This window comes from Diadema antillarum, unplaced genomic scaffold (genome assembly GCF_040938485.1).
Source record: "Diadema antillarum isolate AM-2024a unplaced genomic scaffold, OU_Dant_1.0 scf00000053, whole genome shotgun sequence".
NCBI classification, from domain to species: Eukaryota; Metazoa; Echinodermata; class Echinoidea; order Diadematoida; family Diadematidae; genus Diadema; species Diadema antillarum.
In genome coordinates, this window is record NW_027270942.1 from 3141945 (window position 1) to 3161522 (window position 19578).

General features: G+C 38.6%; 1 pseudogene; it reads left to right on the forward strand.

Moving 5' to 3' along the window:
- Positions 1-1036: 1036 nt before the first annotated feature.
- LOC139715697 (multidrug resistance-associated protein 1-like) overlaps positions 1037-19578 on the forward strand; it is a 32576-nt pseudogene continuing 14034 nt past the window's right edge.

The following is a 19578-nucleotide window of genomic DNA, read 5'->3' on the forward strand; positions in this document are numbered from 1 at the left end:
TCACTGCAGCTGGGCAAGATTCAAGGGCGCCGCCTCTTGGGCTCACGTAACTGACGCTCGCCATTCATTGCATGCCGTTGTTCGTTTGCATTACGAAAACTTCCAGGCGCTAATATTTTGTGTGTACAACTCTCTGTCGTTACTTACGTACATAGCTACTGTACGTGTACAAACGTTTTGTAAACATCCTTTGGTTTTGCAGGAGGGAGAGCCGCAGTTGCAGTTTTGTTAGAGCTAATTAGCGTCTTTCGACGCAACTATCTATCGTTCAGGCGGCAGACAAATGCAGAAGGCCTTACAGCTCTTGATGTGACCTTCAAGTTTACGGCTACTTATTCCTATGCTGCTAGTCAGTCTCTCTACAACAGCAACTCGGATGATTCGGCGGCCAACCAGCAGCTGCATGTACGTTTCTCCTCATGGCCATTCTCTTGGGAACTGGGACATCCCACCGCTAGCCGCTCGCTCGGGCGAGGTCTCTCGTTGGTATGGTAGTCGTAGGCTGTCCGTTCCCGATCCTCGATTTCGACTCCAGTTCGGGTCAACGTCGTTCGCGCTTCTCCCACCCACACTAGAAATTTAGAACACGGTTATACATCGACAGTGGTTCTGTTTTACTATTGAACGACGGAATATTGTGGTGTAGACCCTATGTCTAATTTCTGGAACGGACGCTTGAGCAAATCTGTAACCACGTTAAACGATTTATCACGTCGCTGTCATCAGTCCATCACTTGTCGAGGGCTAATAAGAATGATGCAACTGTAACAGTTAGTGTGGATTTCGATAGTTGTAGAACCCTTGCTGCACGTAAGGTATATATATTACAGTAGATCTAACAAAGTTAGAGTGCGTCGTCTGCAAGTAGTAGCTAGGGTGCCTTGAAGAACCTTGAACCTTTGAAGTATTAATCCCTTCGAGCAGCTCCTTGGGCTTGGAACTATCCCATCCCGGGATGGTACAGATGCCGTGCCACAGAGTTGAGATAGTGGTACATGTACTGCATAGTCACGATAGTGCTCCATGTCAACCATGATAGTGATAAAATTTAGATCTACTAATGTAGTCCCGCAGATGAGGTGTAAGAAGTAAAATTGTGCCACAACTTGCTGCGTTAATCAGCTCAACCTTGTAATTGGCGCTGATTGTCATCTTGGCTCAGATTGCATCGTCTGCTTTGAGCTGTGAAAATAAAGAAAGCGATAGCAGATCTTGGACCTGGACTGGGAGGAAGAGACAGTGTCAGTGGAACTTGTTGAGATGGAAGACACAGGATCAGGAGACACATCATGGCAGAAATTCTGTGGCTCAGAATTATGGGTAGGAAAGGACTTTTCACCCAATCATTGAAAGGAGTTCCTGTTGGAATAGACTGATTCCGATAGTATCTGTCTCTTCACAATCATGGTGGGCTTCTTATCTGACGTTGGGACATGTGTGGTCAGCCCTTCATTTAGACGAAGGGCTGACCAGTGATGACCATAGGATGTCCCAACGTCAGATAAGAATCCCATGGGGAAGGAGTCGGGTGAGGGGGAGGGATCCAAATGCAGACCTAAATTGTACATTTTCATCTTCTTGCTGAAAACAACATAATGGACTTTCCCCAAACATGGCAAATTTCTAGGGAGGGGGATAGGAATAGGATCTCAGTGTTTGAATGGGCACCATGCTTTTCCTTGGGGGCCTTATCCCCCAAGAGGCCCAAGCCTCCAAAATTAAGGAATATTCAACAATAATTCTTCTCGAGAATGGAAAGTGAGAAGTAGTGGAGCTTTAACTAAGTCTCTTTTTTTTTTTTCCAAACTGCATAGTCCAACCTTCTATAAAGTACCATGTACTTGGCCGGTATTTTTACCAGTGTGATGGAATACCATGCCCCCAGCTCTCAAAATGTCAAGCTTCCCCTGTTTCAAGTTTCCAATGTTCTCAGGTAAGAGTCTGCAAGTAGGTACAGTAGAAGCGAGACCCCCCCCCCCCCCTCGTCTCTTGTTTTTAAATCTGTCTGAGTGTAACGAGTGTACATGTGCATGCTATGTTAATGTATCTTTTATGCCTCTGCCACAAAGTGTCGCCAAAGACAGTATGTTTTTGAAAGTTTGTTGATTTTTTATTAGGTTTATTTTAACATGGACCTAAGTCGTATGCTAGGTCCATGATTTGAATCACTGCAGTATGTTTATATGTACAACTGTATGTTAAAAAAAACAGTGACAGAAGTGCTATGTAAATACTAGTAGTAGCACTCGAGTGCTACTCACGACTCCTTAGTTTGGTAAGCAGATATCTCTCAGTATACTCTTTTACACTCTGGGTTACATGTGTGCTCAGACATTCTTTCATACAGCTTACCTAAGGGCTTAGTGTGTTTAGTGGTGGATTATACAGCCACTAGGTCAAGCTTTTGTTGTTGTGTGCATGTGTGCGATAGAGAAAGGAAAAGAGAGAGAGGGAGTCCAGATTTTATGGATGAAGGGGTCAGTGAGCAGTAGCTAACCTTAAAAAGGTGCGAGGGAAAGATCATGCTATTGACATAACTGCAATTATCACATGTTGACCATCTCTCCCCCCCCCCCCAAAAAAAAAAAAAAAAAAATAGATGGTACTCTTTACACAAGACACCACTTGTACAGCATGTGATTGCCAAATGTGTACAACATTGTGCAACTGTGTTCTGATAGTTACAGCATGTATAGAAGCATCCAGTGGGGGGAGTTCTTGCATTGAAGGCTGTATTAAAGGGGATGGCTAGTAAGTGATCAGTGGGAATCAGTGGGAATGCTGGGGGATGATTGTTCCAATCCTTGTGGGATTCATTTAAGAGTACATTATGTATCTGTTGTTGTTTGAAACTTATTTGCTTCAGAATGGTCTCATATTCAAGTAATGTGCAGTTTAATGTTTCCAGGTTAGCGTGCCTGGTCAGTGACGGGGCATTAACCTGCACATAACTTGAATATGAGACCATTCTGAAGCAAATAATTTTCAAACAACAATAGATATATAATGTACTCTTAAATGAATCCCACAAGGATTGGAACAATCATTCCCAGCATTCCACTGATACCCACTGATCAGTTATTAGCCATCCCTTTAAAGGGTACAGATTTTGATTTCCAGAATTGTTTTTACCAATGACTTTGTAATTGCCAAGCTGAAACTATCAACAACTTCAAACAGTCCTGCTGTCTAGTGTACCCGCTTTGATGATCAAGTTTATCATTCGATAAAAAAACCAAGAAAAGATAGAGAAGGAGGAAATACAAACTAGGCCTAGATTCTCGAAGTTCTCGAAGTAGGAGTCTTCTTGTTTTTTCTTTGCCTACTTTATATGATATCCTAAAGAAGGTGTGTTCATGATATGTACAATGTAACATTCCTATTTTCTAAAAGCAAATTGAATTGCTATTCCATGAAGTGAGTGAGAAATATGCAAATAATTGAATGTACGTATTTGCACTGAAGTCAAGAAATCAAGCAAATACACCCTTCCCCCCGAAGAAACTAGACAATTGCCAACAGCTGTAGTATTAACTTTGTAATTCAGTATTACAAGAAGTTACCAAATAAGAGGTTAATGAAGCAAGTCACTTTTCAAAATTTTAATCCCAACTCAAATCAGTGCATCTTAAACCAGATATGGCATTGTATCCTTCCTTTGAATGTAGAAAAGCAAACTAGTGCTGTAAAAAAAAAAATAATAATAGTAATAATTAAGACTCAATATGATTAAAATAATCTATGTATTTCTGGGTGACATGCTTTTGACCATGCCAATTGTTTGGGTTTGCTTTATTGTTGATTTTTTTTTTTTTTTTTTTTGGGGGGGGGGGGGATGCAAAGGCTGTCAAGAAATGTAAATGTGAAGATTTTGACCAAAAAGTCACAATTGTTGTTGTGGCATCGTGGATACTATTGCAGTTTTAATGATTGTAATATCAGGGTAAAGATGGGAGTTTGTGTTTGTTTGAGCAAAAGCAATAACTTCATTTTAATGGTTCATTTTATGGCCTTGGATTTTTATTCCCTGACATTTATGCCACCTGACTCTGGCTTGTTTGACAAAGCAAACAATTATGTGGTTATGTTTGATTAACATGCAGGTATGTGCTTTAAGTATGACCACTTGCACACATTCAGCAGACAGAGTGTATTTCAATTACAAAGAAACTTGATACTTATCCAAGCAAAAGAAGAGTGGTTGTTTTGGGAAACTGAGCTTATCCAATGAAAAGAGTGATTTTGCATCTAGTGTAGATTGATACAATATATAAAATTCCTACAGTAATGCAATGAAGAAAAGAGCTTCAAATGGTGATTGAGATTGCAGACAATTTCATTTGTGTGTGTGTATGTGTGTGTGTGTGTGTGTTTGTGGGGGTCAAATTAAACATTAAAGTAATTAAGATAATTTTGTCTTTACTGTATATGCCGTGTACAGCCATTGGATAAAGAAAAAATAATAATATAAAAATGGCAGCCTTCATTGAAAATGATCATTACATCAGCTTGTACTTGTTGTTCTGTTTAATAGTTCATTCAGCGTGCATGAGGATGCAATTAACTGTTGTCGTCATATCTTAAATTGCTATTTTTTGCACTGCTTGATCAGATGAATTGTTCACCTCAAAGAGACTTATGAACGTATAACCTTTCTGATAGTCTTTGTTTTCAATGCGGCATGGGAGGTTCGGTTCATGTTGTTTCCTGTGCCTATCGATTGTCGGGATGAGTTCGACTCCGACCAATTGTTTCCCAATAATTTCCTGTCCTGAAGTAGAGTTGAGTACAAGGGGAGCGTGGAGAGTTGACTGTGAGTACTGCAGAAGGTCACCGGAGCGGCACTCCATTGTCAAGTTTTGTAATCCTTAATTTTGTAACAGAGTTTAATGAAGCTCATCTTCCTTTCATTCTGTCTGAGCTTTTGTTGAATAGATGATTTAACCTGTACTTTGTCTAGATATAAAAGAATACGATGTATGCAAAACATGCTGGATCCACTGTACACAATCACATGGTGAATGCATTGGAGCAGTGGATACAGCTTGGAAAAGCCCTGAGGACATAAACAATATCATGTAGGATTTTCAGCTAAAGAAAAGAATACTGTGGAAAACATTGAAAAGGGGAAATTATTCAATAATTTTCTCATACTATGCCTGATTTTGATGAAACTTTTTTTTTTTAAAGCAGTGTCCACACTCTTTGATGATAATCAAAATACCATAATGCCTCAAAATCTCCAGGCATATCATGCACGTATCGTACAGTGTACTTGCTGAAGTGACCCGTTGTGTTGATCCCAGGCTTACTGTGCCTGTTTTTAACCTGTCTGCTATCTTGAGTGAAGCATTTATACAGGGACAAAACTCTGGAGTCACATCTTGAACAACTTTCGGGATTTTGCAAAATTATGAGACCATTTTGGAGTTTTATGATGTTGTGTCGACATTTTAATCAAGAAATATTCTCAGCAAAATTGTTTGGAGTTTGAAAATTCAAATTGTATAAAACTGTCAGTATGAGAGGCACTGTAGACAAACCCTTGTTGGGAAATAAAAGTTACAGTTTGTTTGTTTCTTTGTTTGCTTTTATGCAGTGATCCATTAAAGATATGTTAGAAAAAACTAGCAAAGTAATTAAGAGGTTTAATTTTGTCTTTATCTGCTAGGTGTTTCAAGAAAGTAAAAAAAAAATAAATGTCCATTATCAAAATTCTCCTTGGTTTGCTCAGAGAATGTCTATTTACACCTATATACCTCTGCACTGCTCCCCCCCCCCCCCCTCCACCTCAAAAAGAAAATGGGGGGGGGGACTGACACTGCATTGCAGTTGGACTTTGTGATTGACAGGACAAACTTAAAAACAAACAAACAAACAAATGAAGAGTTATAGAGAATGAAATCAGACAATCTGATTTTTGCTCTAAATGGTGCCAGAGGCATTAAAGGCATGATTTACCATTTGTAGATGAAACAAAAACCCAGCATTAGTGCTTTAAAATAGTTGTATAATGTTGAGTTAGGGATGAAAATAACCACTGTAAAAATTTGAATCAGTAAAATCGATTTTAAGTATTGTTAAATATACAAAATGTGAACAATAGTTATAATAGAAATGTGTCCCGATTAAACCGTCTACAGCTACGGTTTATTAAGAAACACACTCTTATCTCTTTATATTTTAGGCTTTATTGAGAAAATTTTATATAGGATGTTTTGTGGTACAACAGACCTACTTATATGCATCAAATGTGATATCTTGAATGCTTTTAAAATAACTGCTCCCTAAAGGTAAACTGGACCTTTAAATGTTTTTGGGCTGTCACTGTCCCTCCCACATCTTGTTATCACACTTTCTATATACATAGTTTTTGGTTAATGGCCAGGTAAGCTAAATATTGGTAAAGATTCACTAATTAGCTCATGGCTAATATCCCTCACAATCAAAGGTCAAAGTTCGCTGAACTCTAGTTAAAATTGCTGCCTTTCTTTTTTTCAGAGTGACATGCCATGTATTTACGACACTTAAAGAGATTAAGTGAGAATAATAAGCATTCCAGTCGACTGTGCCCAGCAGTTGGATCACTGTAATGTAAAAAGTAGTGATTGAAGTTTTACATCTTGTTTTCATTGCACACAAGATTTGTTTCTCCTTTTTTTTTTTAGTTTCAGGTCATGTTGATCCTGTGTGAGGAACCATTGATAGATAGGTAGAATGTTTGCCTTTGTGATACTGACTCAACGCTAGTGATAATGGAGAATGCCATGGTCATAGGTCAAGATACTCAAGTAATCATTAAACCAGGATTGATGATATTGCCTTATGATATGAAGTAAAGAGTGACAATAGTCGGTTGCCCTCAGAATCTGTTTGCTGAGTGTACATCACATGCAAAAGTGCTGTTACCTTTTTACAATGAACTTCCCATTATATGCTCCCTGAGAATTTGCTAATTTGCTTGACAGTGTTTGACTTGTGGTGTCATAATAGTGTGTCTATGAAATGTTTATTGTCTATAGGATCCCACCCTGCTGAACTCCTCCGTGCCTGACATCACACCATGCTTCCAGGAGACAGTGTTGTCATGGATACCGCTGGCCTTCCTCGGTCTGGTGGCGCCCTTCTATCTCTTCTACCTGTCTCACCACGACAGGGGCTTCATACGCCTGTCCAGGCTGCATCGCATCAAGCAGGTATGTTCTTTGGCGTGCCATCGTGTCATCTTTGTATGAAAACACGAAAAAGTCATCTTACCCGGCCAAGCGCAAAAAATTACTCGCCTGAAAATATCCACTTTTACAGTATCCCTTTTTGAAGGCCCTTCCAATGTGCACTGAAATTCATGTGGATGTGGCATTTGCAGACAGAGAAGTGCATTAACAGGGTATCTGACTTTTACAGTGAGAAACTGTTATTCAATTCTTCATAGCTTCTTAAAGTGCATTTTAAGGTACATGTACACTGTACCTTCTTGGAATTATTTTCCTTCAAGTGTAGCCACCCTTTGATGTCAAAGTGTAAGTGTCAAAATTACTCTTTTTACGATCATATTTATGATATATGTTTGATATTGAATACACAGTCCTTTTGTTCTTCATTCAATGTTTAAAGTCAAGAAGTGGAAGGACTTTAGATGACCACATGTGAATGTAATATATCGTATGTAGTACCTGCATTATTACTGTAGATGCACAGGCCAGTGCTAAAATTTGACCCACCAGCCTTTTCAGACTTAGCCCAAGATTATTGCCTTTTGAAATGTCCATCAATACCCTTCCCATGTGGGAGGCATTTTGAGTTCTCATGAATTCACTGTCCACATAATAGAATTACCTAGGATGCATTACAGTGCTGAGCAGTCTGTCTCATTTTCTTGCCTGTTCACTCCTTTATATAATACTATTACAAAACTATATATATCATTGTGCAAATTCCTAACTGCTAGATGTGTCTGTTGTGGGTGTTTTTGTTTTGTTTTTCCTGGGGGGGGGGGGGTATGATAAAACCTGCATGACAGACTTCCACACTACATTGATAGTACAAATCGACAGTAGAAAAAATTGCCCAGGGTTTTTTTTTTCCTTTCTTTCTTTTTTTTTTTTTCCTGTGCACCACCAGACAAGATAAGTCTCAATAAATACAGTATTTTGATCGCCAGGGTGTGCACAGAGGCACAATGGGTGTATACTGTATGTTGGCCTTCTTACTGCTCGTAACTTGATAGCGAGATACATTGTAGGTTCATTCAGTGCATAAAAGCTTGCTCCTCGCTACATGCCTGTAGCTTCTATTGGTCACACTCTCTATGGCTGGTTGGGGGATTATGTCTCAGACAAACGGATCAGTCATGCTTAAACCCACTGGGGCTGGTTGTGCTACATCATATTTACTTGTATTAACCACGTAGAAGATTGCAAAATCTGGGAGGAAACTGGTTAATTACATAACAGCAAGATGAGCATATTTCATCTTGCTACTACACTACAGAACTGACCTTGGGCATACACGTGTTTGAATACCCTAGTATGTTAAAGGTCATTTTGTTTTTCACATTTTTTTATGGCAGTAAACCAGTGACATCACAAATTGCAGCAGTCTTCTTATGGCATGTATTATAGCAATGTGATACCACAGCTCCATTTTTTTTTTTCCTTTTTAGGGGATTGTCTGATTTTCTTGAAATTTACTCATTTTTTCACTACATTTGTAATATTGCTCATACATGCATTTATTTGGGTTGATTTTCTCTTTAATACTTCTTATGCCTTCTTGTGTAGATGCAATTAGTTGTTTTTATAGGTTAAACCATTCTGTGACATAATGCATGCTCTGGGAGGACCACTGGCCCTGAATGGCAATAGCCTCTTCATATTACAAGATAATTACTGTCATTTTGAAAGGCCAGGGTACATAATGTACATGTACCAACTCATCCCAAGCTGTATGTATTTATTATTTGTGTTTCAACTATACAAACTTCAGGTGTGTGAATTTCTATACTACACTTGTAGGAAAATTATTGCAAGAAAAGTACTTGTAGTGGAACACTTCGGCTTGGAATGTTTCTGAAAGAAAATGCATCACAGCCAGGGTTTACAGAGGATATAGTATTCAGTGATGTTTTTCCAAACCATCAGGCCATTATAGTAACAAGGTAAAAATCACAGCTATTTGTTTGTTGGTTATTACAAATTATTATTCCATTTTTAGTATCATGAAGACAAGTGAAAAAGAAGGAACTAGTCTTGGGATTTGAACCTGCATCACTTTAATACTGCCTACCTGGCAGGGCCAGTACCACTGAACTGAAGCCAATTCATACAATGACAAGATGATGTTAGAACAAATACCCAATGCCTCACTTCTCTGTCAATCTCTCTTAGTCTTATTTGTGATTCATACATCATAAGTCTCCAGTATCGCAAATTATACCCTTCATTAAAGAACAAAATTGTGTGTGAATGGCGTAGTAGTGAAGAACACTTCAAAGGCAAGTTGTTCCTTTTATTCTGAAGGAAAAAGAATTTTGTATTAAAGTAGTGCAGATCACCTAATGCTTGTGAAAAAAGGCATACATCACACTGAGTGTACCACAGGGCAGTATGCTGTAAAATGAGTATGTTCACGTGCATTTTCATTTCGTGAATTTTCGCGAGAGCCAAGATTCACAAAATTAAAATGCACGTCAAAAGTATCTACACTACAATGCATTGAATGCCAGTGGCATTCGCAAAAAGTTTTCAAAACCGCGACTATATCGTGTTTTACAGTATCATATCAGAAGTGTGTTTATAAAGCATCAGGGAAGTGCAGTGATCCGAATACTCTATCCGTCTCTTCTCAACAGTTTCTAGCCAGCCTCCTGATTCTCTTGCCATTACTGGATGTGTGCGTGGGATCGCAGACATGGTGCGGACGAAGGGAGAGATCCCCGCCGTTTATCTTGTCACGCCCAGCGTTGATTGCCATTACAATGGTGAGTCCCGCGCCTACACAAATCTCAAAGCTTGCCAGATGTCGGTGAGCTCTGTGTATAAATATTTGTACGCATGCACTCAAATTAAAGAATGGTGTTAAAGGCCTTGTCATGTCTGTACCTATTACGGTCACGATACACGTAAGTAGAAAAAAATAATAAATCGCTGTGTTCTTTGTGGCATTCACATTTCTGCGCGTCGTCATTATCGTCACCCACAGTAGCTACAATCCACATGAGCTACAAAAACTTCAACATATATGAGTATGGATCATATGATAGAGCATTTTATATATTTTGCTTGTTTGTATTAATAAGGGGTGAAGTTGGTTTAAAAAAACTATTGTGTCAGAGAATGCTATGTAGTAAAACAATTTGCCTAAAATAGATATTATGATCAAACCTGCAGTAGCACAAAAAATTGAATACATAGTATATCTTTCATTTTTTGTAGAGTTAAATGAATGAGGAGCTTTCTCAGTCTTTAAAAAAAAAAATACAGTATCTCCAAAGCCTATAAAGTGTATATGAACATACACTGTAGCTGTCCAAGAAACATACTAAAAACAATACTGTGTAAAAATTGATTTACTGTATATGATGCTCTGCATGTGAGTTTACTATTAAACATGGGCTATATTAGATGAGCAGTAAATCATCCTTCTTGATACACTATCCCAAGCTGTGTGAAGAGGGAGACATCAGTGTCAGAACATACTCATATCATCAGTCTGAAAATGTTTCCATCTCTTCTGTGTGTGTTGTGCAGCAACATACCAGTACGTATGTGCAAGACACATCTCTGCATTCTGTATGTCACCTTGACGTTGCTGCTAATAGGGAAGTACACATTTATACATTCATATGCATGTACATCGTAGCTCTAGATGTGTGTTATAGTAGGCGATGGTGCTCTGTGTGCTAGTCAAGGAAATTCTTTCCCATACGAAAACTTGTTTGGAGTGAAAGTGGTCATTTTCAGTGGCGGATCAAGGTGGGGGCACACCGGGCGTTGCGCCCTCCTTTATTTTTTGTTAAAACAAAAGAAATATTTTAGAAATGGGGGTCATGTGCACCCCCCCCCCCCCCATTAATTTTGTAAAGCGCCCCTTCTTTTCAGAATTCCTGGATCCGCCCCTGGTTTTAATGCAGCTGATTAGTGATGAGAAAGGCGACATTATGCAAATTAAATAAAAGCTTTTTCATGCATGTGGTGATTTCAGTTTCGCATCTAACGTTGCTGCCTGTGGGTTATTTGCTAGGAAGTCATCTTTTTTCTTGATTATGAATACATTTACAGTATCTGTTTTGCACTGTCCTCAAATACTTTGTAGCAACAACTGACTCTGAAAAACAATTTGTTCTGTTGTGGTTTGTTTTTCTTGAATGCTCTTCAAGGACATTACATATCATCTGACCAGATGTAGAAATGTATAGCATTCAAGTTGGATTGGAATCGCTCAATAGATACTTTCTACTGGTGCAATTCCTTCAAGAAAAAGAAAAAAAAAAAACAGAGGAAAATAATGATACTTGACTAAGCAACAGACAGCAGTTTTTCCGAGGATTTTTTTGCAATATACAGGAGACCAATGGAAAACTGTTACGAGATAATCAGAGGAAACCCTCCTTTACTGTAGTTAACAGCCTGACATTCATAAGGCCATGTCCTTCATCACACATACATGTATCAAGTGTCTGATATGACTCAAATTCACTCAACTGTTCTTATTTGCGACTGCTCGTAGTTTGAGTCGCCAGTCCAAATAGATGACTTTTCCGTGGCAAGCTTGATGAAAGACTAGTGAGAAATTCATACGTGTATGACATGAGGACATGATTGTGAAACAGAAACTACATTGTGCCTTTCAAAAGGTATACCTGAATGATATTTGAGAGCATTGGACTCTAAGAACACATTCAGGACTGGAGTCACAATGCACAGTTGTAATACACTCATCAGGCTTATGATTTAGTGGAGATGTATATGTAGAGTGTAACATGAAATCATGTCTTAGTTTTGACTCTGTCAAGATGAGGCAAAATAGGCATGCCATATGAAACAATATATCGAAATTCAAAATTTTATTTGTATGTTGAACAGTGTTCAGTTTGATGGCCATAATTAGTGCCAGAAGACCAGCCAGATGTTAAACTTTACAGGAGAAGATGATGACTGGTCTGCTTCTACCTCATTAGTCTTAACCCATTGAAGACGAGTCCCGAGTTTACTATGGCAGTTGTGTATGGGGAATGCATGTTGTAGCAAAATCAGCCCGTCCTCAACAGGTTAGATCTTCATAGAAGCATGAAAGAAAACAATCAAAACATTCATATCCTATCCTTATATTATGTAGTTCAGTTAGTCTAAGCTAGGTTTTTGACTGAAAATAAGAAGTATTTAGTATGTAGTATTCAAAACTGGTGTGAAATCCTTGATGCAGAGATCAATAGAATTTAAAATGCATATTTACGTAGAGCAAAAACATACACTACATCAGAATTTTAGGATTGCTGTTTACATACATGTAGATGTACAGTACCTGGCTGTAATGGACTTTGAGATCTCATAGATCTATTTGGTTTGGGCACTGTCTTTTATGTTTCAATATCTCTTGCAGCCACAACTGGGGGGCTTCAGTAAGTCTAACAATAGTTAATTTATGCACTGATGTAGCAATGCACCCAACTCATTGCATAACCCATTGAAACCTTTTTTTTCCCTTGTTATATTGGAAGCCCTACAGTTATGGCCGACAAAGGTTACTACAGTGCACTTCCGATATAACGAACATGGTTACAACAAAGTAAAAAGTTAGGCTCCAACATTATCAGCTCTATGTCTTTTTATTGTTTATTTGCTCGGTTATAACGAAATTTTGATGTAACGAAAGAAAAATGACTCTCCTGAGCACACATATTAAAAAGCCAAATAGGTCTATACGTGTTCATATGTGTGACAATTTATCAAAGTTTATTGACGGATGACCTCCAGCTATTTTACATTTTGAACTTTGGTCATAATTTTATCTGGGTATCTCTGATGGTCAAACGTATATTTGCTACTAAAAGTCTTTACTCTGTAATTGCTTTTCTCTTTTTGTTGTAAGTTTGATTTGACAAAAGTTCAGGAGAGCGAAAAACATGGCAGCCAAAGCACTATAAAACAAATTGGTTCGCCTTTCCTTTGACATTCCATGGGGACTTCATTGGGGTAAGACAGTTATAGAGGATTTGGACAGGACATTACTTACCTGATTATCTGACAATCAATAAAAAAAAAGTGATTTTTACCAAAATTCGCTGGGGTTTGTCACCCCAGCGACAATATGTGTATCCATATTACAAAAAAAAAGTCAGTTCAGAAAAATGAATCTCTTTGATGTATGCTTGCAACATAACCAAGAGAGGTTTCCAGTATAAGGACATTCATTACTCTCCTTGATGATTTGATTTTTAAATACTTTTTGGAAGTAACAGTTCGTTATTTTGTCTGTCAACCTCTTCCTCTTCCTCCTGCCAGATTTTAGCCTTTGTCATCATCCACATCGAGAGGAGGAAAGGCCAGCAGTCCTCTGGTGTCCTCTTCCTCTTCTACCTCATCAGTATTTTTTGCTCCGTAGGGGAGTTCCACTCAAAGGTCATCAATGCCAGGGTCAGTGTGAGTGTGCAGAGTGTGATATTTTCATTTGAAATTTGAGTGTTTTACAAGTACATGTAGTTTATAATAATGTATATATTTTTTTAAAGCAGTGATGGAGCCATTTATAAGATTTTATTTCTGTAGTACCTGAATATTGTCACGCAAGAAGTAAGTTCATATGCTATCTTGCTTCCCCCACCACTTACAAAAAAAGTAATAGTGTTGATAATTGAGCGTTCAACATCAGCGGTGGCCTGGCAGTGGCTTGGAACCACTTAAAATTAATGTCAGGTCATCAAATTTCCAAATGGCTTTCTCTTAGTGGCCCGATCCGCCAGCGAAAATTCAAAAATGTATTTTTTTCCCTTTTATTTGGGGCCATCACAAAAATCTCTTTGTCTTTATGATTTTAGTGGCCTGAACAGACCACCAGAGAAAAAAAAAGTTAGTGTCGAACCCTGCTTTATATGGCACACACATAAACAATATAATATTATACAATGTATTCACATGTGTATACATTATTGCCTTTGCCTTTGTAATCTCCTCATGAAAGATATCAGCATTGTCACCATGTGTGTGTGTAAATGTTTTGTGTTGTTTAAAGTGAAATAAAATGAAATTAAACTGAATGATCCAGCTGTTTTGACGAATATCAAAATTTGATCACTGAATCGGGGAATGTTTCATTATGATTGACAGGGTTCTGAGGATGTCTTCCGTTACGTGACATTCTTCCTGTATTTCTTCGTCCTCGTGGCCCAACTTGTGTGTGTTAGCTTTGCGGAGCAGATGCCCTACTATTCACCTGTTGTCACAGATGCTGTGAGTTCAGTTTCCATTTACATAATGCAAGAGTAGAGTCTGATTGATAACCTAAAGCACACTGTGTAGCAACAATTGAATGATTGGAATGATTATATTAAGAGTTGCAAACATACACAAATAAATAAGCAAGTGATTGAATGAAAAGGTACATTGTGAGTGGATGCAATCAAGTCTTTTATATGGAAACTATTCAAGAGAGAGAGAGAGGAAAAAAGAAAAATCGAGAGCGGCTGTAATAGATAAGTGGTCATAAACAGTTCTGACTTAAGCTGTATGGCTCTGAAGGCGATGAAATAAAATAGCCCCCATAGACGAGACAGGCTTCACTACCACATTGTCAATGAAGGTTCAATTCCCGGTCTAGTAATGTGCTGTGTATGCCTGTGCTTTAACCTGTTGTATGCTTTGAGCGTCCAATATGCACAGAAAAAGTAAGCCCCGTAGCCTTGAACACGCTCTTTAGAGTCCGTAGTGGCACGGAAAGGGTAAACAATTTTGCTTTCATCAGAATATGCATCCAAATTGGAGAAAACATAAGTGTCAGGCTAGACTATGTGATGCTTCTGAGATCTTTAGGTGTGATGTCTGCTATCTTTTGTGTGTGTGTGCGTGTGTGTGTTTATGTTTGTGTTTGTGTTTTTACATACAGTTAGGCCATCGATTCACCTCTTGTCCAGTATTTAATATACATGTATGTTATTAATTTCAGCTGTCGAATATGACAAATATTGAAAAACATTTTCAGTGGTCATAAACTAAGAAGGAGAAACAGATACAGTCAGATTGGATAAGTTTGTATTCTTTTCATCTTCCACTCTTTGGAGAGGACAGTTGTAATATTTAGCAGTGGGAACACAAACAGGAGAGTAGTTCTTTACCAAATTTAGCACATATTATGGACCACCGTACACATGTGTGAATGTGTATACGCAAGTATTATGAATGAGTTTTGGTTTTGCAAACTGCAACATCTGCAGTGCATACAGTACATTTCCTATTTCCATTTTCAACCCTGTCCCTTAAGGCACATAGAGATACTACGGTGGTGATGTGTGCTATGTAAGCACTGTAGTATGTGCTTGGTGTGCTCACTTACAAGTGTGTCAGCCACTTTCTATTTAAATGTAGTCATACCTATATCTTGATTTTCTACACAGATTCCCTGGCATCAGAACAAACAATTTGACTTCTTTGTAGTCAAACATATTCTTCTCATTTCTTTTCTTTCTTCCTTTCTTGTCTTTCTATGTAGAAAGTATCTCCTGAAGCTTCAGCCTCCTTCTTGTCAAAAGTCACATTCTGGTGGTTCTCCAGGTATGTAGAAAAAGATTCCTGTAAAGCAAGAAACCTTGGCGCCATATTAAAATTTTTCACAAATTGGAGCCAGCAGCCTTTGTTGCATTGCAAATTGCCAGTGACATTCAATGCGCACAGTGTAGACAAGAACTCTCATGTGCATTTTGATTTTGCAAATCTTGGATTTTGCAAAATTAAGATGCATGTCTGGTTTTACAGTAATTAGCCTTATTCTTTGAGACGGGACCATTTCTTTTAATTCTTTTACCTATTTGTATGAGGAAGGACTGTTTTGGTACAATGCAGAAGCATTAAGTGGATGATTTTGATGTGGTGTTCTTGGGAACAAGCACCAATTAAAGATAACCACAACCCCCCCCCCCCCAAAAAAAAAAGTGTGTGTATAATGATATGTGAATAAATAATGAACTAATGGATAAGACCCAGAATGAGATATAAAGTGTGTATGTGAATACTTGTACATAAAACATCAGTATCCCTGGGGATGTAAACATTTCTCTTTAGATTTGTTCTGTTTTAAGGGGTTTGGGGTCTTTTTCTTGTCTATTCTTTTTTTAGATCACCAGAAATGACTTAAACTCATCCACACAAGTTTAAATGCCTAAATGCAAACTTGTTTATCTCAAACAATCCTATGCTCTCGGTCAATCAATCAAATGTCTAATACATGCAGCGATAATATGTGCACAATTTCCATTTCTAGTTACGACTTATCGTTAGACATGCTTTGTGCTTCAAAAGAGCATGAAAGAGTGATGGTTTTAAGTGTTCCTTTTCTTTCCGTCCCCACTGACACACACACAGAATGGTTGTGACCGGTTACAAAAAGAGCCTTGAAACACAGGATCTGTGGTCCCTCCTGGACAGGGACAAAGCCTCGACGGTTGTCGTGGACTTCCTGAAGAGGTGGTTTGCAGAAATTCACAGGTAAGTTTGGGAATCCATGACTCTGTTTGGCGCCCGCTGTTGCGATTGCTGTTAGGTATGCATAAGTTATCATTGTGCCTAGTACAGCATGTGTGAGGTATGGCATATCGGATCTAAACATGGGCTTAGGTCATTAGCAACATTTTGTATTTTTCATGAAAATGATCCAAAAATACATCTCTCTATATAAAAAAAAACCAACAACTTAAAATTCTTTTTTGAAAAAGATGATTTGATTTGATTTGAATTGAATTCACCTTCCTGTATTAAGGAAGTTCCTGTAAGGAAAAAAGTGAATTAGTCAAGTAGAGTTGGTTAGCTGTGTTTAGATACTTTTTGTTGGTGAGATGATATGACAGTGACAAGAATGCTTGCTCTTCCCCTTATTCCTCCTCCTTTCCCCACTTCCTCCTTCATTCATCCTTCTCTCATTTGATCTCCTTCATATTATGTTTGTGGTCATCATCATGATCCTTTTTGTACAGAGCCAATCAAATGACCTCAAGGGCCCACTCACAGGCCAGTCTCAACCAGCAGTCGTCCAGCCACGGTCAGAAGTTCGCCATGACGGAGTTGACCAAGCAGGGATCTCCTGGCGCCACCCAGACGAGGGTCTACACCTCGCCCACGGACCCCCGGGGCCCTGCAGGGAAGAATGGGTACATGCCGGCGGTCCCCTCCCCCGAGGTAGACTTCCTGGAAGGGGAAAGCATCAGCCCCGAGGCGAACCTGCTCAGGGCCGTCTCCAAGAACTTTGGGGATAAGTTCCTGGTCGCCGTGCTCCTCAAGTTTATCCACGACTGCTTCCTGTTTGTCAATCCACAGATTCTTGGGTGAGTCAGCCAAGGGGTCTTGTAAACAGATCTCGTTCAGAAGAAGCTCACAGTATCACTTTGTGCTGGCATATCGTTTGGAAAAATTTGGCTTTCCTTTATGTTGATATAGTACATTTCCATAGGTCATATTGTAAGATAGGACTTCTCGATTTATGCCCCTACATTGATTTTTGTGTGAGAATAATTGTTAAATTACCCGACATTGATAAATAGTATGTATTCGTTGCTAAGTACTTTCTATAGGAAGAGGTCTGACCTCATTTTTATGAAAATTTTCATATTTGAATATTAAAAAAAAAAACAATTCAGAAGCCTTTATATTAGGTGCACTGCAGAGTAATTTAAAACATGTAAAAAGAGTATTGCTATTGTATTTGACAACTGCTCAGCACATGGCAATTGGGTGAAAAAACCCACAAACAGTACCATTGCACATGTTCACTGTCAAGCACGCAAGTGTCATTAAGCTGTTTTGGGTAGCATACAAAGACCTCACCAACCATGTGCAGTGCTACTTTGTCCTACATCAAGCTAAAAATTTTACACCATATACTGTATATTGCTACTGTTCAATTCAGGCCTAGCTAACCACGTCTGCTAACCACTGGGCACTTTCTTAAACAATTAGTGAGTGGTCGGCATTCACGAATTGGAACAGGAAATCACTGTGGGCTCTATTCACGTATTCCTCTATTCCCGCTCCTTTGCAAAATCTCTTACCATCACACAGACATCATGTTTTGTGTGTGTTGTGTGAAAATGCTGCTGTATATGCCATTGTGGTACCAGTTTTGCTTGTGTTTTTGCAGCCTACTGATCAACTTCACTGAAGATGCCTCTGTGTGGCAGTGGAAGGGTTACTTCTTTGCCATGCTCATGCTGTGCTGCTCCATGTTTAACTCCTGTGTCCTCCACCAGTACTTCCACCGCTGCTTCGTCATCGGCATGCACATCAGAACAGCAATCATCGGCTCAGTGTATCGAAAGGTAGGGAAGGAATGAAAGAACATTGTGTGACTTTGTTTAGGTTACTTTGTGATTGTGATGGAAAGTAAAGAACCTACTTCGAAAGCTGCATTTAATACAGTTTCCATCGTGAAAATTCACATAGTATTTGATAATGATGATGATAATGATGATGATTATTATGATGATGATGATGGTGATGATAATAATGAACACAATAATAGTGATGATAACCAGATCTTAGAACGTATAATACCATAGGATAGTCTCTGTGCATGTACACATGGAAAGAAGATCATCTATACATTTCTATTTTCACATATAATTAACAGTTGTCAAAAAGATGAGTTTTTAACACAGATTTGAATTTATATGTGCTGATTATTGATTGTAAATGTACTTTGCTGGTGATTGCATTGTCCTGTGGGCTAGAGAGAAGTGTGGAATTGAGCATAGGTTACTTTAAAACATAATATATTCGCGGCATGAATTTTTCGCGAATTGGAGCCGACAGCCTTTTTCATGGCATGAAATTTTCGCGAATTGCTTCTGGCATTCAATGCATGTAGTGTAGACAAAAGCTTTCGCGTGCATTTTAATTTTGCAAATTTTGGGGCTCGCGAAATTCGCGAAATTAAAATGCACGCGAAAATTCCTCGTTTTACAGTATCCTCGGGCGGATCATACCTGTAGTGTTCAGCATGCAACATGTACAGAACCACCAAACACCTCTAGCTTCACTTTAGTTATTGAGATTTGAATGAAGTGGACTGCTGAGTCATGCAATAGTTCGCTGAATCAGTGATCAGATTGTCAGCTCATAATTGCTTGTGATCATGGCCAAAAATACAGACAATTTCATTTATAATGTTGTACTCTGCGAGTCGTAATTATTACACTTACAGCACATATCATGGAAGTATAATCAGTGATGTTCATATGTGCATGTGGAGGTAAAATGATGGATAATGAAAGTCACACTGAATTTGATGCCTATGATATTAATCATTGGAATGATGAAAGTACCATCAATTGTCGTCATCATTTCTCATATTGTCCACTGCCATATCTTATATACACTA